The following is a 25,258-nucleotide window of genomic DNA, read 5'->3' as shown; positions in this document are numbered from 1 at the left end:
AAAAGTAAATTGAGTGTCATGGAAAAAGGCATAATTATTGAATGTCACAAGGGAGTGATGAAGGAAATAAGCTCTTGCTGCACAAAAGATAAGAAACTGTGAGAAAAAGCAAGAAACATATAAAGCAGTGAAGCAAGTAAAGCATGAAACGCACAAAAGAGAATCGTAAAGATGGGAAATTGGGGAAATATATAGAGAGTATAGAGACAGATAGACAATGATAGAGGCTGTAATTTCCTCAGTTAAACCCTTTGTGTCTGTACATCACAGCTTTGGGATCTCTGTCTAACTGCAGCGCCCCACAATCCCATCACCATCTTCCAAGGCTAAAACTGGACAATTTTTGTAAGGAAAACCTTCAACTGAGAAAAGGAACCAAGGGAGATCAGTCAAGAGGGAAGACCAACGGTAGAAGAACAAGAAACTAGAAACAAGTAGTGCCTAAGAGCAGACGACGGATGCGTGTGCTCGATACCCCGGCCGGCCTCATCCACCTTCTTAGTGTATGTAACTGCGAGCCGGGAGTTCACGGGGATCCAACTGGAAGACGTTTGACATTACTCAACAGCACTCACCTGGTCCTCAAGGTCTGTTCTGATGAAGAATGAAAAGACCATCCCAAAGGGTCCTAAACATCTGAGGCAGTGTCATCACTTCACCAGCCAATCAGGATTCAGAGATGAGCGGCGCTTCACCTTATAAGGACAGGTTGTAACATAGACTTGACTATCTGCAATAGTCTTTACATTTCAAAAACTAATGGCAGTTGAGGAGTGCTCCCTCAACAGAGGGTGATAAAGCTTTGTTTCGAGTCCTTTGGTATCATGGGTGTGTCCCAGAAAGAAAAGTCAAGTTCTAACAGTTATAAAACAAAGAAAGGACATTTAATGTACAAAGTTGAGAACTCCCTCTCGCAGGTACTGTCTGGCTGAGGTCACTATGCGCTGCTATTGGTTGAGATTGTCGCTGAAGGCGTGCCTCACGATGACTTCAGCGAAGCTTTTAGACTTTTTTTATTAGCTAGGTATGGTCTCTTCACTGGATAGGTAAAGACAAGTTCCATGACATCATTTCCTGCCTCATTGCCAGTCAGAGCAGCCAACCCTTCCTGTCCATGCTTAGCCACAGATGGTCCTCGCGGCCCAAGGAGTGTCCTCATTCTCGATCAGACCTCACGCGAAGGCCTGGAGATGATTTTTCTGTGCCTGTTCGTCATTTTCGGTGTGATGCCAGGTGAGTCCTTTTTCTAGGAGGCTTTGGGGGCTGACCCACTCTTTTATTCTCATTTGCTTCCTCCACTTCTTTTGCTTGAGACTTACCACATTCTCCGTTTGTTATGTGCTCTTTCTCTAGTTTTTAAGGGGCCATCCTGTGAATAATGTCAAAAGGGGTCACAAACCCCAAGAAGATCTCACCTAACAAAAGCACATTCTGGATTTCCTGAGAATGTTGATATCTACCGGTGGGGGTAGGGAGGGTGACACACATTGTTCTTGTAGTGTACTCTGACCTCGGACCCTATAGTGATGTCATAGTCTGATCTCTGGGCCTGCTGTGATGTCACAGACAAACATTTGCTGGTGTGATGTCACATTAGGAGGAGGCTCACGTTCCTGTAGTGGTGTTACAGTCTGATGCCAGGTTACTGGTGTGATGTCACAGTATCATATCAATTTAGGGTAGTGATGCAGGAAAGGGATACACGTTATGTTCGTTGAGCAACGTCACCATGAATGACATCAGTTCTGTGAATTATGTCACAGTCTGATATCAAATTCTGAACCCTGACAAACTAAACCACAGTTTCATAAAAAAAAAAAACTTCCACCCCCTAAAAGACTCAAAGAAAAGTGAACTACTGAAATACACAGTTCCAGAATATTCAGACAGAAAGGAGAACTAGTTTAAATCGCGAATCCTAAAGAGGAAATGAAGTCACTAATATCTTCTAGGCTCGATCTGTCGACGCTCATGACAAAACGGGCGCGCGAGCTGCCTCCGAGCAGTGGTATAAGGTCGATCTTTAATGCTGGAGAGGCACAAGTAGCGCTATCTACACACCCGGGGGTGATTTTTGGTGCCTCGATGAACGTCAGCGGAAAGAGCCAAAACTGAAATATTAGCAAGTTAAAACATCGCCCCCACCCGCTATTTACCCCTCCTAGGGAAACTATTAAAATTCAGAAATGTCTTTTTTTTCGAGTCTATTAGGTGACACAGACGGTTACCTGAGATGGGGGAGAGGAGTTTGGCGTAACGGCAAGGGCGCTCGACCGGGGGATCTGGGTTCTAGTCTCGGTAACGACGCAAACATCTTCAGGGCAAATCTCCCCGTGCCATGAATGAATGTGTGTCCTCATGTAACGCCCGATTCGGGTCAAGTTCGCGCCATATAAAACTGCAAATGAAATAAAGAAGAGAATAATTACATGGCAGCCCCCTACTCTCGCCCGAAGCCCCTACTCTCGCCTGAGGAGAGGGTGAGAAGGACCGGGTAGTGAGGAGCCGGGGGCACAGTGAGGCTGTGATGGGCCGCATGGACACACACTGTGAGGAGCTGGGGAGACGCACGTAGGCACTGCACGTAGGCACTACGAGTGGCAAGCCGTGAGGGAGAAATAAGGGAAGGAGGGATGCGGACATGAGTTTACCATACAGAGAGGAAGTATGAAAAGTAGAGAAGCGGGGTGGTGGGTGGAGAACCTAGGGAAAGGAGAGCGGGAGGAGTTGAATTAAAGAGAAGAAAGTAATGCTTCGAGTTGATAATCAGCATCAGTTGATAATCAGCATCAGTTGCTCTCTTCCCGAACTCCGCGCCGGTGCTCTCACACTCAGGGTCACAAACACTCGTGCTCGCTCACACTCGTGCTAACTCACACTCAGGCTCATTCATACTAACCTCCAGTCTCTGGAATGTAATCAAATTCGATTTTATAGAGCTTGACAAACAGCCAAAACAAAGGGCATCATGGCGCTAAGAAGCCTCCGAAGGGATGATAAGATATGATGAGCCACTCTCAGAAAAGATAGTTTTAACGTGTTTTCTGAGCAGTGAGGCAGAGAGGAGATGGCCAGCTGACTCCAAAGCCTGGTTACCGAACCCGGTTTTTGTTACTCTGGAGACCCAACACTGGCCTAGACGGCAGGGTCAGACTTGGGGCATAAGATTTACATTTACAGCTCCAAGAAGTTATTCACTGCTCTTAGGATCAGTCTTAATGCTCCCTCGACCGTCAGGCTCTGTCACACTGCCCACTTACCCTCAGGGTCTCCACGTTCTCCTTTTGTCTGTCACTCATCTTACTCTCAAGCGCTCTCTCGCATTCGCACTCCTTTTCACTCTCTCACTCGGTCTATCACTCTTCTTACGCCCAGGCTCTTTTGCACATTCTCACTGGGTCTGTCACTCATGGATCACTGACACAATATCTAGTTAAACAATATCATTTGATAGAAATATTGGGTCATAAATATAGTTTATCAAAATGTTATATCCCTATACTTATAATGGTAAATACAAAAATATTAATAAAAAAATATTGACAATCATATCATCAAAAAATATACAAAAAATATCGAATACAAAAATATAAATAGAGTTTAAAGAAGTAAATTTTAAATATATAAATATATACATTTATTATAATGTTCATTAAACAAATTCCACTAATGTTTCATATGATGTATACATCTATATTTTTAAAACACACACACACACACATATATATATACATTTATATATGTTTGTGTTTATATAAATATATTTAGTTTAGCATAATTATTAACATTATTTATTTTACATTATATTATTTCGTCTTAATATTTGAAATGTATTACCTGGAAAATAAGACATAAAATAATACATAGACAATAAACCTATACAAAATATATACAATTCAATGACAAAAATAAATGAATTCATTTAGACAACAAATAAAATATTACACATTTAAAACCCCCCAAAACACATTTACTAAGAAAACTCTAAAGAGTAGGGAAAACATTGGACTTCGGAGGGATAACATTTACTATTCCTACTCCAGTCTGTACAACAGTTGGGAAAGCTTTGGAATTCAGAGGGGTAAGATTTACTATTCCCACTCCAGTCTGTTCTACAGTTTTGAAAGTGTTGGATTCCGAAAGGGGTAAATGTACTCACCCCACTCCATTCTGTGCATCAGTAGGGAAAGAACTTCACTTCAAACACATTACATATTTGAATAAGCCTAGTCATTTATAACAAAAAGGATATAAACAATATTAATTTACATAAAATATAAAAAAAACAATATAAAGAATTAATAAACTATTTTATAATTAATTATCAATACAAAAATAATTCATTATTACATAATTAACTTCCACCCCTCACCACTACAAACCCAGCACCCCACACCTAAAATATAACCAAAATATGGAATGTTTACACATTGCACATAGTTATTATTCAATTGAAATATTAATAGAAAGATTTGACAAATTATATTAATTGATTATCAATTAACTTCTCATCATATACCCCAACAAATGTAGCAACCCTTAACTAAAATAAAACTAAAATAAATCATTATGACATAATGTGCAAATTTAATATCAATTCCATACTTACTTAAAAATGATTAATTAATGAATAAATAATTATTACCTAATTAACTTTCCACCCTATAGCCCTACAAACCTAACAACCAGCTACAACATTATAATTACTGTTAGTAATTAAATGAAAAAATATAGCTCTCTTAAAATTACAAACTATATTTAAAAAAATGAATAACAATTATACAAACAATAATAACATCAAATTAATAGATGCTCTGAAACACATTAAGTTAATCAAAAAAGATATCTTTAACAATGATATTGTTGAAAACTATTTTAAAAACAATTACATTCTTAACAACAATTTCTATTTACCTAAAAAAAAATAATTCTTGACAAAGATGTTTCTGTATAACAATATTTTTTTCTGACATTTCTGTCTCCCAATATTAAAAATTCAATATTTTGCCCAAATACAGTCGTTCATCTTACACTCAGGCTCTCTTTCGCATTTTCACTCAGTCTGTTGCTCATCTTACTTTCAGACTCTCTTTCATATTTCTGTTGCTCATCTTACTCTCAAACTCTCTCCTCACGCTCCCTTACATACTGAAACTCACTGTCTCTTAGACATTCAGTCTCAAAATCACACTTAATTATACATTCATACTCAATTTCACAAACTCTCACACATTTGCACCCACCCTCTGACTTATATTTGATCACTTACATTTGAGCTCTTAATTATGCTCACTCTCACCCCATGGTCTCGAAAACATTGATGACACTACTCCTGCTCACTAACGTTTTCTCTCTATCTATCATGTCCAGTTTTACATGTACACACATTTATTATCATGCTCACTCATCTTCACTACTTTTTACATCCTTTTACACATGTTCATTCACCCTCAGGCTCCCTAACACAATTTCAGCCCTTTGTCTAGTCTCTCACAGACCCTCACTCACCCTACACTCTTCTTATGTCCTCATACCCTCAGATTCTCTTCCACATATCCACTAACATTAGGGTCTCTTCCAAATCCTTACTCACCCACAGACTCAGTCACACAGCTTCACTCACTCTCGTCTGTTATCTTTTCATCGACCTACTCATCTACGTGTGCTAGGATATTCACTTACTGAGATTCTCTCACATACACTCACTCTCCCTAAGCCTCCTTCAAGCGTTCACAATTCCTCTACTCTTTTACAGATGCTGACTCACACTCAGGCTCTCTTATAGATGATCACTCACACTGGCACCCTTGCACATGCTAATTCGCCCCTTCGCTGCAGTGCATACGTTCACCTATCTTGATGCACTATTGCACACATTCATCCTCACTCTCTTTAACACATGCTCATCCTAGGCTCACTAACTGATTCTCAGTCTTACCCAGGCTTTCTTACACATACTGACTCATCCCAGCCTCTGTCATGCATATTCATCTTCAAGTGCACTTACACATACTCACTCATCCTGAGTCTCTCTTAGACCTGGTCACTCATCCTCACATCCTTTTACACATCTTTAATGTCTCTTTGATATATTCACTCATCCATAGGTTTTCTTAGAAACACTCATTCCTCCTTAGCTCCATTACACATGCTCCTCCTTAATGTGCCTTATAGGCACTCACTCATGGGCAAGCTCTCTTACGCACACTGAACCTGACTGTCTTGCACATATACATTCAGCCCCATGGCTTTTTTACACATACACCTCCCGAGTCTGTCATACACATACTCACTCATCCTGAGTCTCCCTTACACATGCTCACTCATCCACAGGCTCTCTCATACATAATCACTCATTCTCAGGTTCTCTTACACATCCTCATCCTGCCTCTCTCATACACGCATACAGCCATCCTGAATCCCTCTTGCACATACTCAGTCCTCCTCAACAAATTCTGCTGCAATGTCTGGGGGTTTGAAATGTTCACAATTATCTTCAATGGATTTATCCTGCTCAACGTGGGCACTGTCAATATTTAGAAGTGTTTTTGTTGGTCTTCCCCATCTCCCCCAAATTAGTTCACATGAAATGTGGAAATGTTGTAGAAGTAAATTTAGCAATCTACATTATTTCACAATGGAAATTTCAAACCACCAAAATTTGTATAGGGCGAGTTTCTAGCCCTTACGCTCTGCATTTGCTCTTTTCTCATTTATTGCCCCATGTTTTGCATGCAAAAGTGTGTTGGGGTACCCATTTTTGCTCTGTTCATAAGTTATTTTTTATTACTGTGTCTTTTAATGAGTGATTATTACATCTCCGGTGGATATAAGGCATTCCACATTGAATTATTTTAAAAAGTATCTACCAATCACCTTTTAATTTTTAAATTGCAGCATGCATTAACCAACAGGTGCATTTCTTAGGCAAAGTGTGTTACTAAAAAAAAAAAATACGTTCAGACATGTATACATTTGTTTCATGTTTTGCTGCAAAATAATTGAAAAATTAAATGCAGGCTGTAATCTTGGAATAAAAAAGTAACATTCTACAGAGAATGAAATAATAAGACAAAAATATTAACATCACCTGACACCAAGGTGTGCCCCAACGATTCCAAATTGGATGTAATTAGTGGTATGTGTGATGTCATGAACAATGTCTTCACCAATGGCATCACCTTTGATTTCTTGGTGCGTTCATCTTAAGCCTAGGGTGACTCGCCTAACTCCAAGTTATCATGGACAATGCCTCCATTTCTTAACGTTTCACCTGCAAATTATTGAAATCAGGTGTGTTAGTCTAATTAGTTTAATGGAACCAAACAAAACTACAGCACCCAGAAGGCTTTAGGCTCTCATACAAAAGCCCAGACCTGGAAAAAAGTGTCTGTATTGACATGATGAGAAACAGTGCACTGGGATCATGTTGCACGAGTTAGGTTATCTGAGAGTAATCGCTTTTATTTGAAGAAAAAGAAAAAAATTGATACCTAATTACTGTAACAGGAAGTTTACTTGCAAGCTCAGAAGGCAGAAAAAGCACCAATAATCGAGTAAAAATGAAGTCTAAATTCCGACTGCATTAAAATCCAAAGACTGTTCTTAGGTTATATGCAATGCCCTGTTTATTCTTATCGATTGGCTCTTTAAAGTTATTTAAATGTGATGCAGGCCACTTAGCGGATGGGTACAGCAAAACGAAGTGTCAAATGTAAAAATTTGGCGAAGAAAAAAATTAAACAATATGAAAAAACATAATGAAAATTAGCTATGCAAATAATACATAACTATACAGCTAACACCATCTTTAATAAAGGCAATTAATTATGACTGTTTTTAGCATTTAACTAATGTAAAGAGCTCTTCTTGAGTAGCAAGTACACTTGTCAGGATCCATTTTTCAGAATCAAGTAAATGTAATTTTGCTATTTTTTTGTTCCTATTTTGCTTAGACAGTGTGGCTGGTAAAACTATTACTGTTCGGTTTGATATTGTTTAACTATTAGGGAACAAAACATTAATACAAAATTCAGTGGAAAGAAGAAAGTGAGCCCTATCAGCAAAAATAAGTAAGTAATGCTTCATATTCTATAGTTCAAATGCTTAACTAACCTTTAAAATATGAAAGAGCAGTACAAGGTGATTTGATATATTGCAGTCCTAATTGTAAATATCAAAAAGTAGATACACAATTTGACAGTCACATTATAAACATCGCATTGTATTAATCACCAATGATAAGAAATAATCTCTTACCTGTCTGAATCTATTATTGTATTTATTTATCTCCTGAAACAATTTCAAAATGATAATGGAATACAATTTCTTCTGTATTAGGGAGGCGTCTGATCATCCGTAACTTTCGGCATTATATGAGTTCTTCTTTTAATTTCTTTTAAAGTTCCATAAATTATGGAGGTGGTTGTTGTTACACTGTTGTCTACAACAAATGTGAATTTTTTTCCTCCGAATTTGACATACTTTAGACTTTAAGAAGTTGAGAACATTGTTATTTTTACAAAACCATTCCGGCAGACCAGAATTTCTGCAGAAAATGATTTTTGCAGAAGAATACTAGGGCAAAACTAATTTCTGAACGAAAATTCTCCAAACAAAGCTAGATGTTTCCCTTATAGCCTACTTTCCTCTTCTTCTATCCCTCCGCTATCCTTCTCAATCCAAATAACTGACTGATATCCACCACTCAAATTACTTTCACATTTCACTATACTAATTCAGCACTAATCTTTTATGGGTTCCAAAGTATCGTGCTACTCGCTAAAAAAGCACTTTAACACCCCATCAAGGGTAACAAGCGCTATATAAATGTAAACAGTTTCCCCTATTCTATCCTTCTGCTATCCGTCTTAATCCAAATAACTGACTCACCTATCCACCAGTCAAATTACTTTACTATTTCACTATACTAATTCAACACTAATCCATTATGGGTTCCAGAGTAGCATGCTACTCGCCAAAAGAGCACTTTGACGCCTCATCAGGGGTAGTAGTGCAATATAAATGCAATTACAATTACAATACAATACATTTATGCACTTTTTGCCCCTGAACATTTTCTTTGAAAAACGTTTGTAAAACGTTTATAAAAGTTGTAAGGTTTATGGAAAAAAAAGAAGAACTTTTCTGAGACAAATATTCCTAACTTTGCTTACCCAGAGTAAATGCCCAAAAAGGTAGGGATTTAGGAACAAAAAAGATAGTTTACAATTTACTATACGTAAGAAAAATGTGACTGAATTAAGCTGGAAATGAAATTACTTACTGATAATGTAAACATCAAGTTAAGTTCAGTTTAAAATCACTTTTAATATAAAACACTACTCCAAATTACCCAGCCATGAGTCTGTGGCCAAATCAGTTGCACTTAATGTGATGTTTAAAATGTGGGGGTTTGTAGTATAAAATATTTGTGATCATCCAATATCCGCTTCTGCCTTCCATAGTAATGTCAATGTTACTTCACATATCAGGATTAATGACTCCTAGAAAGTGTTTTTTTAATTTAACAACAGGAATTCTAATAAAAATGTGTCAATGACTTGTACATGGAATGGATCATATAAAGAAACTTAGGTACATCATCATTGTATTTTACTGTGATAAGAGTAATTCTAAAATCAGAAATTGACATTTGGATTTGCAAGGTTTCAAACACATGAGAAAATGTCTACTGCAATTAGACAGTAATTTCAAAATTAGATTTTTTACCTTGATTTAAAAAAAAAAAAATACATGGTCATAGAACTTTTTGTTCAATGCTTTAGGCCAACTGAGAGAGATATATGTGTAGGTGCATGAGAACCCCAAATCTTAGCATGTGAAAACAAATATAGAAGATGTCATGACAATCTAACAGCTCTGACAAAAAAGATAAAAATATCTTTGTTAGGATTTTATCACAAATGAATCTAAAATCACCCTGCATGGCATGCAGTTTACTTCTGCGAGTTACGTTTTCAGGATGCAAGCACATGATTTACAGAATAACGCAGCCCAGGCGGAATATTAGCCATTGGTTAGGCTTGACATTTAGGGTAATAAACCTTCAAGGTGACTACCAATATCATTGAGATGCATGGTTTAGCATTTCATGACCCTTCCACTTAATTTTTCTCATCTACCACTTTAAATTACAATCTTTCTAATCTGCTGCTTTTCCAGAGTTGCAGCAACGCGTATATTTGTACTTCCCCCTACTGTTCAGGGAGACTTGGCTGATTTTATAAGGACCCTGAACATATTACTGGATATGTGAACCTGACTAGTGGAGCACAATTGGTGAACTGCATGTTACTTTGTATGCTTTCTGAACTGTGGCCTACTGGAGCAGGAAGCTGAAAACCCATTTGATGTTAATTAATAGATTTCCGCTTACCATTCTCCCATAAAGTTAAAAAAGTAAACTAATAATGTTAAAATGACAATGAATAATGTTATTTTGAAGCAGGCAAAAGGTGTCTTAAAGTTGAGAACAATCTTACAGCCTTTCAAAAGTCTGGCATGTGTTTTTTGGAAACTGCAGTTTTTGTGCTTTAATGTACCCGTGACTACTTTTATTAAAAAAGTGGGATGGATCTGTCAACTTGATTGACTCCAATAAGTATTATTTCCTATAAGTAATTGTTCACTTATATCACACCTAGTGGAGTTAAATGCAAGCAAAGATGTGTATTGTCACGGCAAGAGGATTAAACAGAGATTATGTTCAAGAAAAAATAATAGTCTGAGATGTGAAGTTCTACAAATTCAACAAAAATGCATCCACTGAAGACATACTTGGGACTAAAATAATGAATTTGTCATCAACACCAATTTAAGGGTTATATTCAGTCAGTGGATTATGTTAATGTTATCTTGATTTATACTAGGCATAGCTAGTGCAAACCGGGGCTTGCCAGTGCTTATGAACATCAAGCTACTGCCATGAGAACTTCTAGATTTGCAGCTCAAAATAACCAGAGGGCAGATTAGCAAGAACCTCGTTAAAATTATTGCCCTTTTAGCGCCTGGAAACGGCCGCTCAAACGGCGATTTAGGGCTTGCTAATATGCCTTATAGAATTCCATTAGAAGCCCAGGTTAGATGTCCTGCATATCTAACCTGGGCTTCTATTGGAATTCTATAGCGTATATTAGCAAGCCCATTATCGCCATATTAGCGGTTGTTTCCTGCCGCTAAAACAGCAATAATTTTAACGAGGTTCTTGCTAATATGCCCCTTGGTCTTTAAGAGTTTGCGAAATGTAAGGTCATTGGGATTGAAGCGCTGGTGAAAGGGAAGATGGTTCCAAAGTTTGGAAGCGAAATAACTAAAGATCACCCTCCCTCTCTGGTTCTCTTTATTTTAGGAATCATAGCTAATCTAAGATTCGATGACCTGAGAGCCCTTAGGCGTGAGTAGGATTTGAATTCATTTTTCCCCTAATCTAGATGGGCTATTATGACAGCTTAACTAATAATGGTTTGGACAGATATCGAGAAGTTCCAGGGGTTCTTTATTAGGCATTTGAGGAACCATAAAAACATGAGGTAGTCGTTTTATTCTGATGTTCAAAGGTGAGGGGACTATTTGACCAGATTCCAACATCCTTTATGACACGAGTGAGAGTGGTAATGTCCCTTATCGTTTCTGGCTACCACTGGGGTGCCCACTCTGTCTCGAGTGGCTCCTAAAAACCAAAACCTCAGCTTTGCTACCATTGAGCTCCAAACAGTTCAGCCTCATCCATTCGGTGACTGCTACCAAATGAATGAGAAGCCAGCTGCTTCGACAAGGTCTGCCAATGGGTGGACATAATAATAAAGAGGAGCCTTGCAGGACTCAAAATTCCAGATGACGCTTAGAAGACGAAAAAGAATTTGAGGCCACTTGAAAAGAGCAAGTTCTAGTAAAGATAAAAAACTGTCCAAGGCCTCACTATATAATCGCCCATTCTAGTGAGAAGCACTTTACGAGATACAGAGTCAAATGCGGTACTCAAATCTAATAGAAGCAGTGCTGTGGAGCTGCCTTGATCTAGAGATCAGCAAAGCTCTTTTGTTTCCCCCATGAGTGCTGATACTGGGCTATGTAAAGGTCGAAAACCAGACTGGGAAGGATGTCAAAGATAATAAGACTGCAGGTACAGGGGCAGGAGGTGACAGGTGTGTTTTTCCAGTACTTTAGACAAAACAGGAAAAATGGAAATCAGTCGACAATTTTCCAGTTTGATAGGATCAAGTGAAGATTTTTTAATAACAGATTTATAATCACAAGCTTCTACAACTTGGGGACTTTAGCTGTAATTATAGAAAAATTAAGAAGCTTGACTATTTTAGAATAAGGAATTTGGTCTCTCATTTCAAGGACACAATGAAGTGGGGTCAGAGGAGAACAGATTTGATCTTAATAATCAATCTTTGAAAAATATTTCAACTGATCAAATTGAAAGTAGCTCCGTCATCCCTTGCCCGTTGACACAAGAGCAATGTCCCGAGCATTGGCCGGAAAGGTAGCCTAGATATCAGCACTTTTCTTAAAGAAATTATCAGACTGTTTATTGCAGTGATCCTTGATAGAATAGTGGTCAGAGCCTTAAGAGAAGGACCAACAGCGACTTCACTATGGAAAACATTTCCTCATTCAAATTTTGAGTTGATTCAATTCTGTTTGAGTAGCATGAGATGCTCCCTCTCCCAATGGCCTTAGGATATTTTTTAATAGCTATGGAGTAGGTATTGTTTTCAGTATAATCACAGTTTTCACAAGCTCGTTCAAGAACTTTCCATCTAATTTTTTGGGCTATCAGTTCCTTATCAAACCATGGAGCAACGTGTTTGGGCTAAGGTTTGGATATATTTGTCATCAAAATAAATGATGGGAAGTGTAATATATTACAAAGCTAATTGCCCAAATATCTGGACAGTAAACTGGAGCATCACTTCACAATTAAGTTCTAAATTGCATTGTACAGAATAAAATATTGTTAAAAAAATAAAAAATAAAACTCACACAAGACAGTACTTCAAAATGGTGAAGGAAATAATTTTTCTTCACATATGAGAAAAGCAAGAACTAGGTACTATGTAGAAAAATAGAAAATAAAACTTTAAAGGATGCAAGCTTGTTTAAAAATAACAAACAAGTATCTTTGGAAATTGTTGCAATTCATTTTTCTTATATCACAACATTTATTATTCATCCATTGAAACAGAGACTTTTAAATATGTGTAATAATGTTGAGAAGAAGTTTAACTATCTTAGTTTTACCTTAACAGAGTGAAAACAAAGCACCAATTACCTTTGAAGACAGGACCAAGGTCGTTTTGCCCATGTTAAATCAAACATTTTTTAATTCAATTCAATTTTATAAAATACTCTCTGAAGATAGAATGCTATATTTTTAAAAGCGTTAACGATTTATAAAGCATTATAGTTGGGAAGGTAAAAGCATTTCATTCATAAAGAATATGTTAACGAAGGTAGCCTAGTAATGGGGTGATTTGAAGATTTTTTTTAACGTTCCTATGAAGTGAATTCCTTAATGTATACATTTAGGCAGACAATGAGGATTTTAATTTTAAATTTAGTAGAATAATTCAGCTTATGCACAATATTCAGAAATTGGCAAAGAAGGCTATTCAGAGATGAATACATTTTTTAAACAGAAGCCAGTGAAAATATTATAACCTTATAGCCTGTGGAAGAGGGCTATACCGGTTGTTTGCTCTAAATCCAAGTTATAGGCCTGATCCGCATACAGTCTTTATAAACATCTCTATCAGGTATGAAATAATGAGCAAACATGAATAAATCATTTTGCCAACCTCATAATGAAGAAACCTACAGTTTTATTTAGAGACTGTGCTATAATGATTGAGAAGCACCCCACTAAACAGCTATAACACTAACCCTTACCCTTTTTTGATGTAAAACCCATATTTATTTATCTCTGATTGCGGCCTTAAACAAAAAAGCTAATTCTAATCCCAATGCTAAATCTAATCCTAATCCCATTCACTGGCCTTACCCTAAATATAACTCTAATCCTTGTCTTTAGCCTAATGTTAACCCGTAATCAACTCTAACACTTGCTCTAACCACAGGGCAAACCTTCTCCATAAATGTGGCTCCAAACTTAAACATAACCAATATACTAACACCAAACACAACACTAACCACTACCTATATCCAAACCCTTGCCCTTCACACAACTTTAGCATTAACCTTACCGAATCGTATCGATAAACCTTTCGCCACCCTAACTAACACTTGCTCTAGCCAGAGACCTATACCTAACCCAAACTGTAGTTCTAAACATAAGCATAACTACAGTCCTAACCCCAACCACAACACTATCTGTAGTCAAACCCTAGCCCTTAACACAACTTTAGCATTAACCTTACTGAGTCTTAGCCCTAAACTTTTCTCTACGCTAACAAACACTTGTTCTAGCGAGAGACCTATCCCCATCCCTAACAGTGGCTCTGAACCTAAGCATAACTACGGTCCTGACCTCAACAACAACAGTAACCAGTACCCATTATCCTAACCCTATTTAACACAACTTTAGCATTAAACTTACCGAATCTTATCCCGAACCCTTACGCCACCCTAATAAAGCTCAAATCATTATAACAACAATAATATTTTCACTATGTAATGAGTGTTCTTATAAATTCTTCATAATCATTTTTATTCAAGGTATTTTAGTTTTTATTTGCTTTTTTATGATTTTTCCATAGTACTGCATGTTGTCTCTTGTGTTTTCATTTTCACATACTGCCACTGTACATGTCAAATGGGTCTCCTTTCGTTTTTTTAGTTTCCACTTAAAAGTAGATCCAGTTTTGCCGGTAGTGCTATATATTTAGAAACTGCTTAGTGATATTCTCCAAAAGTGACACTTTTCTGTGTCAGTTTTGCTCTTACTGTATACATAATTTATTTATTTTTTTAACATTTTTTTATTGAAAAAGTAACAAATAAACATCAGCAAGACATCACAAATCAAACAAGCATTTGCAATGCAATAGGTCTCGCATTTGCAAGAGTTTAAGCTATTGGCATTGTAAATGACAATGCCTTTTATTTATGTTTTAAAAACCAACACGAAAATAAAAGGCATTGCCATTTACAATGCCAATAGCTCAAACTCTCACAACTGCGAGACCTGTTGCATTGCAAATGTGAGCGGTTTTTTTGAGTGTTCAGTGAAATGTTGTTTAGCCTCTGGTGTGGCCAACAGTAGAGTAAACTTGAATAATAGCTTTATGGAATACTGAAATCATTTTGACTGTTCGGTCATCATGGCACTTGAACAAGCTAATGTATGTGCATATAATCAGGTCCGTCCCTAATAGCATTTTCAAGTTTCCTAACCTAGATCTAATCGTAATCAAATATGAGACATCTGTTGTAAAACATAGGACACCTGGTTGTTAAACCAGAACTAATTTTTAAGATGAAAATTTAGAGGAATCAGACCGTTATGGTCGTGCCATTTAATAGCGCAGGTTTCGGAGCCATGATGAGCATAGATCAGGGGTGTCCATGTGGGACCATGAGGGCTGAATTCACCCTAGGTTTTCAGGAGATATATTTGCATGCGATGCACCTCAGTGCAACTAATTTAAATAATGGCGACCATACACCATCATATTATACAGCAGCATTATATATTAGAGGGTTATTTATCTATTGCCCCCTGCAAAGGCACTTACTTTTGCCAGAACAGCATGTCTAAATTGGATGAAACGTCCTGCAAGAGGTACGTAAATACCAAAAAGTAGCGAGTTTTGAGGTATTCACCTTTTTTTATAACAAAATGGCCTACCCAGAAAATGCCCTCGCCCTGAACTTGTGTGCCCCCCAACTGAGTTTTCGTATTTGTAAGTGCACCCTTAAGAGAGTGAAATTACACCAAACCGTGTTTCATGAATCTAGATGGTGAATTTTTGTGTTTTTATTTTTTGTATGGCTGAGCCCATCTTAAGGGCAAAACAAACATTGCAAGTCGATTCCATACATGTTAGTGGTGATATGCTAATGTGGGACCGACACTTTCTGTCTTCAGTTCAGATTCACACAAAATCTGTTTTTGTGTATAAACGAAAAAAGGGTATTTGTCAAGTCACGTTAGGTAAAAGGGAGTGCAAAAAAAAGCATATCAAAAACACTTATTGATTTTCTTTCGGTCAGTTGTCAGTTACCTACATTTTAGCTTATTTGCCTATTTTCACTCGTGCAACACCAAATTAGGAGATTGGCTGGATAAGTAATTTTTGTATTTATTATTTTCAAAAACACTCAACTTAATTTCCCAAACATCGGTGGCCATGAATAACTCGATTTTTTGCCAATAAATAGTTTAAAGAAGGAGCTATACCGATTCTAAGCCCTGGAATGTGCAAGAGCCAGGTTGACACGCAGTAATGGTGCTCAGTGTTCCGATTTGAAAAGATGAAAGGCTGAGGTGGCCCTTATTGGAACTCTTGGCCGACAGGTGTTAAACACTTAGATCAATTACCTCTTCATTATTACCAAATATGTAACAATTCAGCTTCATTCTAGCCCCCAGGCCGGCCAGTCTCACTGTCTCAATTTTTCGGGTTCAATTAAAGATGAACACTGGACGCGTGAAAACAAACAATTGGGGCACTTTTGGACAATATTCTTCCTTGAGAACACAGCCCCCTCGACTGCCCTGTGTGCTCTTTGGCGCCACACATGAAAACAGCAGCGCGGGAAAGCAGAGGTCTGGGCAGCTTGCGTGATATTTTGCACTGAAAGGAGATCCGCCCGCACTTTCATCAGGACGAATATTATACACAATACGGGGCGTGTGATCGACTGCGCGTGGCGTGAAGGTGTTCCGATCCAGACCGCGCCTACCTTTGATCCCTTAAGAAACCGCACATCTGGGGCTTCCCTCTTCTGCAGGTTTTGAGGCAAAGAGGGCGATTGTGGGTACAATTTTGTATATATTTCTAAAGGGTTTGCAACAAGCTCCTCTCTTTCTGGTAGCTGGAAACAATTATTCTACTGCGTGTTATAGCGCTGGTCTGCTGTTTCCAAGCGCTGTAAATAACTGACGGTATTGTATTCACCAATTTCAGGACTCTCCATTTCGACCTTTCAGTATCCACTATTGGCAGAATGAGTTACCTGCACAGGATCACACATCTTGGTCAAACGTTGAAGCCCGGATTAGAACCGGCACAATAGTTAAAACATACCCTTGATCGTACCCTGCAATTGCCTTTAAGGCAAATAGTGCACCTTTCTAAATATCCATTCAGTCAACACGCCTGTGAGGTAATGTTCTTAGAAATGTGTTTAATTAAAAAGAATCGGATTGCTCATGAGTTTGGCACTGACACATTCCTAAACTGTGAAAATGCGAACCTGTCAGAAGGGCGAAAGCGTGGCCTGAATTCACGTCCTTGGTGCGCCTGCGTACGTGACTTTCATTTACCACTACTCGGAAAATATGGAAACTAGCTGTCTCCATGGAGCCGACGGGGGAGGTGAAAGTGAATGTGCGCGATGCGCCCGTATGCAGAAAGTAAGCTCATCAATAAATTTCCTCCATGACTCGCATTTTGAAGTATACTTCCGTCTCGCAGAACATGTGCACGCTCGGACAGGCTGTTGGTGCTGGAAGGGAGACAAACCATGTGCGCGCCCGCGTCTCAAAAGTGAAAGCAGGAGCGCGAGAACAGACGCTGCTGACGCTGCCGTACACGCTCACAGCTCATGCCAGCAGCAAACGCGCGCTCACGAGGCCAAATCCGAGATGGAAAATGCGCGCCCCAGTCTGGTGTCCACATATTCAAGCATATAGGTATACTAAAGTATACTTGAGGTCCATCGCTACGCTCGACCTAAAAAGGGGGGTATCACAGTCAGCATCATCGGTGCAGCGAGAAAGTTCAAGGAAATGTTCAAGACACACTAGTGGAACGTCTAAGGAGTCAGGGGGTCATCCATCACAGGGGAAAGGGGAGGCTGACATATTTCACCTGGTGGGAGTTCCAAGGGCCCCACACCCGAGACCACTTCTTAGAGCACCCTCGTGCTAGATACACAGTCTTTTCTCGGAACATAGCCCAATCAAAGTCCCTCTCCCAATCCTGAACCGTGGGCGGGTCCAACGCGCTCCATCGCTGGGCTATGTTCCTCTTGGCCAGCATTAACCCCAACGTTACCCACTGTGTCTGACAAACATTCAAATCAGTAGGCTCCCAATCATTCAGGAGACACCTGCAGGCTACCACTCGGAGTTGTACTGACAGGACCGTATTGATAATATCGTGGACCTTGCACCAGAAGGATTGGATTTCAGTACACTCCTAGATTATATGGAAAAAGGTGCCCAGCTGGCCACAGACACTCCTGCAAGCTCCCTCATCCACTCTACCCATTCGCATCAGCTGAGTCCCCGAGACATAAACATGATGAAGAAGTTTGAGCTGGACTAGGCGGAGGAGGGCCACGACTCTGGGAGAGGAGACTGCCTCCTGCCACTCCTCATCGTCCATTTCTATGCCATCCCCAAGCCATTTCTCTCTGAGTGACTTGAGAGGGTCTGAGCGATTATTGATCAGCTTTTTGTATATCAGGGAGATGGTACTGTCAATCAATCAATCAATCAATCATAGATATTTGTATAGCGCACTACTCACCCGTAAAGGTCTCAAGGCGCTGAGGGAGGGGGGGGGGGGGCGGTCGCTACTGCTCGAACAGCCAGGTCTTGAGTAATTTCCTGAAGGAGAGGTGATCCTGGGTCAGCCGTGGGTGAGTGGAGAGGGAGTTCCATGTCTTGGCTGCCAGATAGGAGAAGGATCTTCCTCCGATGGTGGATTTCCAAATTCTTGGGATGGAGGCGAGGGCAAGACTGGCGGATCGGAGCTGGAGGGTGGGTGTGTAGAAGGTGAGGCGGCTGTTGAGGTACTTCGGGCCCAAGTCGTGGAGAGCCTTGTGTGCGTGGGTGAGGAGTCTAAACGTGATCCTCTTGTTGACCGGGAGCCAGTGCAGGTCTTTCAGTTGGGCGGAGATGTGGCTGCGGCGCTGGATGTCCAGGATGAGTCGTGCTGAGGCGTTCTGGATGCGCTGGAGTCTTTTCTGGAGCTTGGCCGTGGTTCCAGCATAGAGAGTGTTTCCATAGTCCAGACAGCTGGTGACGAGGGCCTGGGTGACCGTCTTCCTGGTTTCGGTGGGGATCCATCGGAAGATCTTTCGGAGCATGCGCAGGGTGTTGAAGCAGGATGATGAGACTGCGTTCACTTGCTTGGTCATCGCGAGGGAGGAGTCCAGGATGACGCCCAGGTTGCGTGCGTGGTCTGTTGGTTTGGGTGCGCTGCCCAGGGCAGGCGGCCACCAGGAGTCGTCCCAGGCGGAGGGCGATGATCCCAGGATGAGGACTTCCGTCTAGTCTGAGTTCAGTTTCAGGCGGCTGTTCTTCATCCACTCGGCGATGTCTTTCATCCCTTCGTGTAGGCTGGTTCTAGCGGTGGCGGGGTCGTTCGTGAGGGAAAGGATCAGCTGGGTGTTGTCGGCGTAGGAGATGATAGTGAGGTTGTGTTTGCGTGCGATGGCTGCGAGAGGGCTCATGTAGACGTTGAAGAGGGTTGGGCTGAGTGATGATCCTTGTGGTACGCCGCTGATGACTTCGGTGGCCTCTGATCTGAACGGGGGGAGGCGGACTCTCTGGGTTCTTCCGGCGAGGAACGAGATGATCCACTCCAGTGCCTTCTCTTGGACTCCGATGTTGCTGAGGCGCTGCACTGGGGTGCGGTGGCAGACAGTGTTGAACGCTGCAGAGAGGTCCAGGAGGATGAGGGCCGCTGTTTCCCCGTTGTCGAGCAGGGATCTGATGTCGTCGGTGGCTGCGATGAGGGCGGTCTCGGTGCTGTGGTTGGCTCGGAAACCGGACGGCGAGGGGTCGAGGGATCCGTTCGTCTCGAGGAAGGCGGCAAGCTGTCTGTTGACGGTCTTCTCGATGACTTTGGCAAGAAAAGGGAGGAGCGAGATAGGGTGGTAGTTCTTGAGGTCGGTTTCTTCAGGAGGCCGCTGAGCTTGGCGTGCTTCCAGATCTCCGGGAAGGTGGCGGTGTTGAAGGAGGTGGTGATGATGTCCCGGAGTTGGGGTGCGATGATGGAGTCGGCCCTGTTGAAGACTTGGTGGGGACAGGGGTCGGTTGGTGATCCGGAGTGGATGGTGTTCACCGTGCGGGTGGTGTCTTCGGTGCTGATCGGGGTCCAGGCGCAGAGGGTGGTGGTGGGGGGCGTTGGTTCGGTGGCTGGGTGCGTGGTAGGTGTGCCGAAGCTGTTGTGTATATCGACGATCTTGCTGTGGAAGAACGAGGCGAGTGAGTCGCAGAGGTCTTGCGAGGGGGTGATGTTGTTGTTTACGGCGCTGGGGTTGGAGAGCTCTTTGACGATGCTGAAGAGTTCCTTGCTGTTGTGGGCGTTGTTGTCCAGTCGTTCTGTGAATGCTGTCTTCTTGGTGGTGCGGATCAGCTGGTGGTGTTTGCGGGTTGCGTGCTTGAGGGCAGTCATGTTGTCTGTGGTCTGGTCATGACACCAGGCTTTCTCGAGGGTGCGGCAGTTCTTCTTGGAGTTCTTGAGTTCGTCGGTGAACCAGGATGTTTTCTTGCTGCCGGGTCTGCTGGGAGGGTTCTTCAGTGGTGCGAGGTCATTTGCGCAGTTGGTGAGCCACTGAGTGAGGTTGCTGGCTGCTTCGTTAGGGTCCGTTGTGCTGGCGGGAGGGTTTTGGCGGGGGGAAGGTGGTGAACTGCTCGGTGGTGATCTTGCTATAGCTCCTGTGAGGAATCTGTTGTGGGTGGAGGTGGGTCGTTGTTCTTCTGAAGCTGAAGTGGATGCAGCTGTTGTCAGTCCAGTGGACTGAAAGAGATGTGCTTGCTGGAGGAGAAGACGGGGTCAAGCGTGTGGCCGGCGTAGTGGGTGGGGGTGTTCACCAGTTGCTTGAGTTCGAGGTTGGCAAGGTTGTCCAGCAGGTGGTGTTGCTGTCCTTGTTGTTCTCCAGGTGGAAGTTGAGGTCCCCTAGGAGGATGTAGTCAGTGGAGGCGAGGGCGTGCGGGCTGATGAAGTCTGTGATGTCTTCGCTGAATTGTGTCCGTGGTCCCGGGGGTCTGTAGATGAGGGTGCCTCTGAGAGTGGTCCTGGGATCGGTGTGTATCTGGAAGTGGAGTTGTTCGGCGGCGGTGAAGGTGTCGTCGGGGTTGGTCGTGATGTGGATGGTGTTCTTGTGTACGATGGCGATGCCTCCTCCAGTCTGGTTTACACGGTCCTTCCGGGTGATCTTGTATCCGTCCGGGATGGCTATGGTGATGTCAGGCGCTGAGGAAGCGTTCATCCAGGTTTCTTTGAGGAAGGCGACGTCCGGTGATGTAGTGTCGACCAGGTTCCAGAGTTCGACGGCGTGCCTGTGGACGGAGCGGGTGTTGAGCAAGATGCACTTGAGGTGGTTGCAGCTGGTTCTCGGCTTGTCGGGTGTGGTACAGGTCCGGAGGCAGGTGAATCTGCAGGCTCGGCAGGTGAAGGGTCCATGGGTGCGTTTCGGGGTGGCTCGGTAGCAGGCGGCGTTCCGGCCGGCGTTGAGTGCGTGGAGGGTGGCAGCGTCGTAGGTCCATCGGGAAGGTTGGCGTTGACGTGGACCAGGGGTCCTGGCGCTGGGCACGGTCCGAGCGCGGATGGGCGTAGACGGGCTTGCCTTTAGCGTGCCTTCGGCGTGCAATCGGCGCACCCGCTGCGCTTGACCGCTGCGCGTACGCGCGGTCTCCATGTAAGGCGAAGTGGGAGGGAGGAGCAGCTGGGAGGTGGGAGCGGGGCGGCCAACGGGTACACAGAAATAAAAGGAGGCGGGCCGCGAGGGAGCAGCGGCGGGAAGCGGGGAGCGGAGGGGGGGTCACAACAGGGGAACAATACCGGCAGAATCGCTGAGAAACACTACGAATCCAACACTACTGTGAGACAGGGATGAAATACAAATGAAGGCACAGATGGGGGCAGCAGCGGAAGGGAGAGCGAGCAGCAGCGAGGGGGCGCCTACAGCTGGTGGGCCATGCGGCGTGGGGGTGTCCTGAGGTAGAAGACCATCTAGCACCCTATCCGCCAAGGGGGATGACTCCGGGAGGGCGATCCCAGGTTTAAGATGTGTACGAAGTGCATGATGAACCTGTATGTAGCGAAAGTGTTCCAAATCGGCCATGTGATACTGCCGCTGCAGCGCACCAAAGGGATTAACACCCATATTGTCCCACAGGTCTCCTATGCGAGAGAGTCCTATAAGATCCCATCTGTCGAACCCCTTAGTTTTCCACAGGTCGCTTACCTGCTCGGAGTCCCATAGTGGTGTGGCAAGCAATAGCTTCCGTCGCTAACCCAGACGGGAAGTAGCCATGTGCCAAATGTGCACCGCATGTTTAGTGGGCCCCATTAGGGAATAGCGCAGGGGTCTGGAGTATAGAGCTCTGCTCAAGGTACCCCAGAAAGGAGCCACCTATCCATATTGTATCCCGGGTTGCCTGGCTGCGCATAAGTACAATGACTGATGAAGGACAAATGTGATGCCCAGTAGTACAATTGTATGTCCAGGAGGCTTATGCCCCCGTGAAACCAGTTCAGTGATAATTTGGCAAGGGCCATACGAGGCTTGCCATTCCACAGATGATCCCGCTGGAGATTCTCCACCTCCCGGAAATTTGATGCAGGGACCAAATCCATAGCGTTCTGGAGCGTGTACCGAAATCTGGGCAGGGACATCATCTTAAACAAGGCGGCCTTTCCCAACAGCGAAAGAGGAAGAGTCTTCCACCGGGCGATATCTATGGACAACTGCAGCAGCGGAGGAAGGAGATTTCAAGAATAACGGAGAGAATCGTCCAGCGAGAGGAAAATACCCAAGTACATAAACCCGTCAGGGCGAGTCTGCAGCGGGCAGCCCCTCGGCGGAATCGGAGGCTTTACCTCCACCACAAACATAAGAGATTTGCTCCAGTTTATGGAATAGACGGAGTACCACCCGAAAGTTGTAAAAATGTCTAAGACCACGCTCAGGGACCTCCTGGGGGAGGTCAGATATAGAAGGATATCATCCGCATAGAGGAAGATCTGATCTTCCCATTCCAAGGACCAGCGCATGCCCCGCACCATCAGGTCTTGATGAATCCAAGCCGCCAGTGGCTCCAGGGCCAAAGCAAACAGTAGAGGGGACAGGGGACAGCCTTGTCGGGTCCCTCTGCCCAACAGAAAGGCAGCTGACTTCTTATTAACTACTACCTGGGCCATAGGCAGGGAGTACAATAATTGCACCCGCTGAATGAACTACGGACCAAAGCCCAACTTCTCCAACACCACCCTTAAGTATGGCCACTCAATGGTATCGAAGGCCATAGTGGCATCTAGGGAGATTATGACTGCAGGTTCCAGTATCGTTGAGGCCCTACTTAACACCCCGTGGACCCTTCGTAAGTTCAGCGCCGTATTGCGGTGCGGTATGAAACCCGACTGATCCGGGAGAACCAAGGTCCCGGTCACTGACAGAAGACGGGTGGCAAGAAGCTTCGAATTTAGCAGAGATACCGGCCTATGAGAGCCACATTCGGTCTTGGGTTTACCCTCCTTGTGGATGGTGACTATGGTGGAAGTACGCTGGTCCAAAGGGAGGGAACCCAGCTGTCTCGACTGCTCGTACATGGTTCTGAGATATGGGGCCAACTTGTCGGGCTTAAGCTTGTACAGTTGGATCGGTATCCCGTTAGGGCCCGTAGTCTTGCCCACCTTGAGAGCACGGATTGCTGCTGCTACCTAATCATTAGTTAAGTTGCCGTCAATGAGGTCACGCTCGACCTCAGGCAGTTTGGGCAATGTCAGTGATCGGCTGGCGGGAGTCTTTGACCTGGTATGGGGCAGCCGAGGTGTAAACATCCTGTAAGTGGGCTGCAAACAATTCTACTATTACCTGTGGGTCCGACAGGAAGTCACCCCCAGAACTGCAAAGTTCCGAGACGAGTCTACTGGACCATTCCTTTTTTCCAGCCAGGCCAGGAGTTTCCTGGCCATGTCGCCCACCTCATATAACCGCCCCTGAGCTGCTCTGACCATGGCTCTCGCCTGGTCCGTCGCTAATGCCCTGTACTCCTGCTGCTTAAGTTTGAGCAGATGAAGATTGTCCGGCAATGTGCCCGACTCCAAATCTCCCTCCAGCCTCTTTATCTGTCTCCAAGGCCACCAACTCTGTATGCTGTTCCTTCTTCTTCCCCAAGATGAGAGAGAATGCCTGACCCCGTATCACCGTCTTAAATACCTCCCAAAGCACCTGGGGGGACTCAACCGAGTCCACACTCTCGTTGAAATAATTCTCATTGGTTTTAAGGAGCTCCCGCCGGATATGGGGATCCCGCAGATACCATTCATTGATGGGGGCCACACGCCCTACCTGTTGGAAGCCAAGCATCAAGTGGGGCAATAGCGGCGAATGGTCAGAGATACCCCTGGCTAAATGGTGTACCTCCCGAATGTGTGAGAGTTGCGAGGACGGCAACAGGAAATAGTCAATTCTAGATAAGCTCTCTTGAGCCCCTGAATGAAAAGTGTATTGGGAGGAATCAGGATGAAAAGCCCTCCACCCGTCTGCCAGCCCCATGGAATCTAAAAACTCGGGCAACCAGTGGTGCGAACGGGGGAGATCCCGCGGGGGATACCGATCTAAGTCTCTAGCGACCACTGAATTAAAATCCCTGCCCAACACCAAAAGGCCCTCCGGGACTTCCAACAACAACGTACCCAAGTCCCTGAAGGTGTAGGCTTGAAGGCCGGGCGGCACATAGACTGAAAGGAAGGTGATAGAATGGCCCTCCCACCTGCCGGAGATCCCCACATATCTACCTCTCGCATCGGTCCAAGTATCCAACACCACAAGAGGGAAGGACTTCTTCATCAAGATACCAACTCCCCGTGAACCCGTAGTGAATCCAGCGTGAGCTAATAGGTCATAGTCCCCCCCGTGTAACGCTGTACATGTGCCGCCGATCAGATGGGTTTCCTGCAGGAGGACAATATCAGGTGCCTGCCGCTTAATACACTGAAGGACAACACTGCGATTAATTTTTTCCCCCAACCCATTGACATTCCAACTCATCAGTTTAACCCCCTGCCCCCGACCGATGCCATCTCCACGTTTGTTCAACATCACTAAAAACGACATTGCTCCCTCAATCAAAATATCCATA

At 43.2% G+C, this 25,258-nt stretch overlaps 1 protein-coding gene across 2 annotated transcripts in view; it reads right to left on the bottom strand.

Annotated features, from left to right (window-relative positions):
- Positions 1–25,258, bottom strand: part of LOC147717830 (natural cytotoxicity triggering receptor 3-like) — a 132,858-nt gene that overhangs the window by 44,961 nt on the left and 62,639 nt on the right. The window contains exon 1 of one of the 2 annotated variants that reach the window (XM_086924608.1): positions 576–682. The exons of the other annotated variant lie outside the window; for it this stretch is intronic. The gene's annotated coding sequence lies outside the window, so the exon portion shown is untranslated. Of the gene's footprint in view, positions 1–575; positions 683–25,258 lie in introns of those variants that run through there. 2 annotated transcript variants of the gene reach the window in all.

This window comes from Lissotriton vulgaris, chromosome 5 (genome assembly GCF_964263255.1).
Source record: "Lissotriton vulgaris chromosome 5, aLisVul1.2, whole genome shotgun sequence".
NCBI lineage: Eukaryota > Metazoa > Chordata > Amphibia > Caudata > Salamandridae > Lissotriton > Lissotriton vulgaris.
The sequence above is the reverse complement of the archived record's forward strand: the minus strand, read 5'-3'. Positions and strand labels throughout refer to the sequence as shown.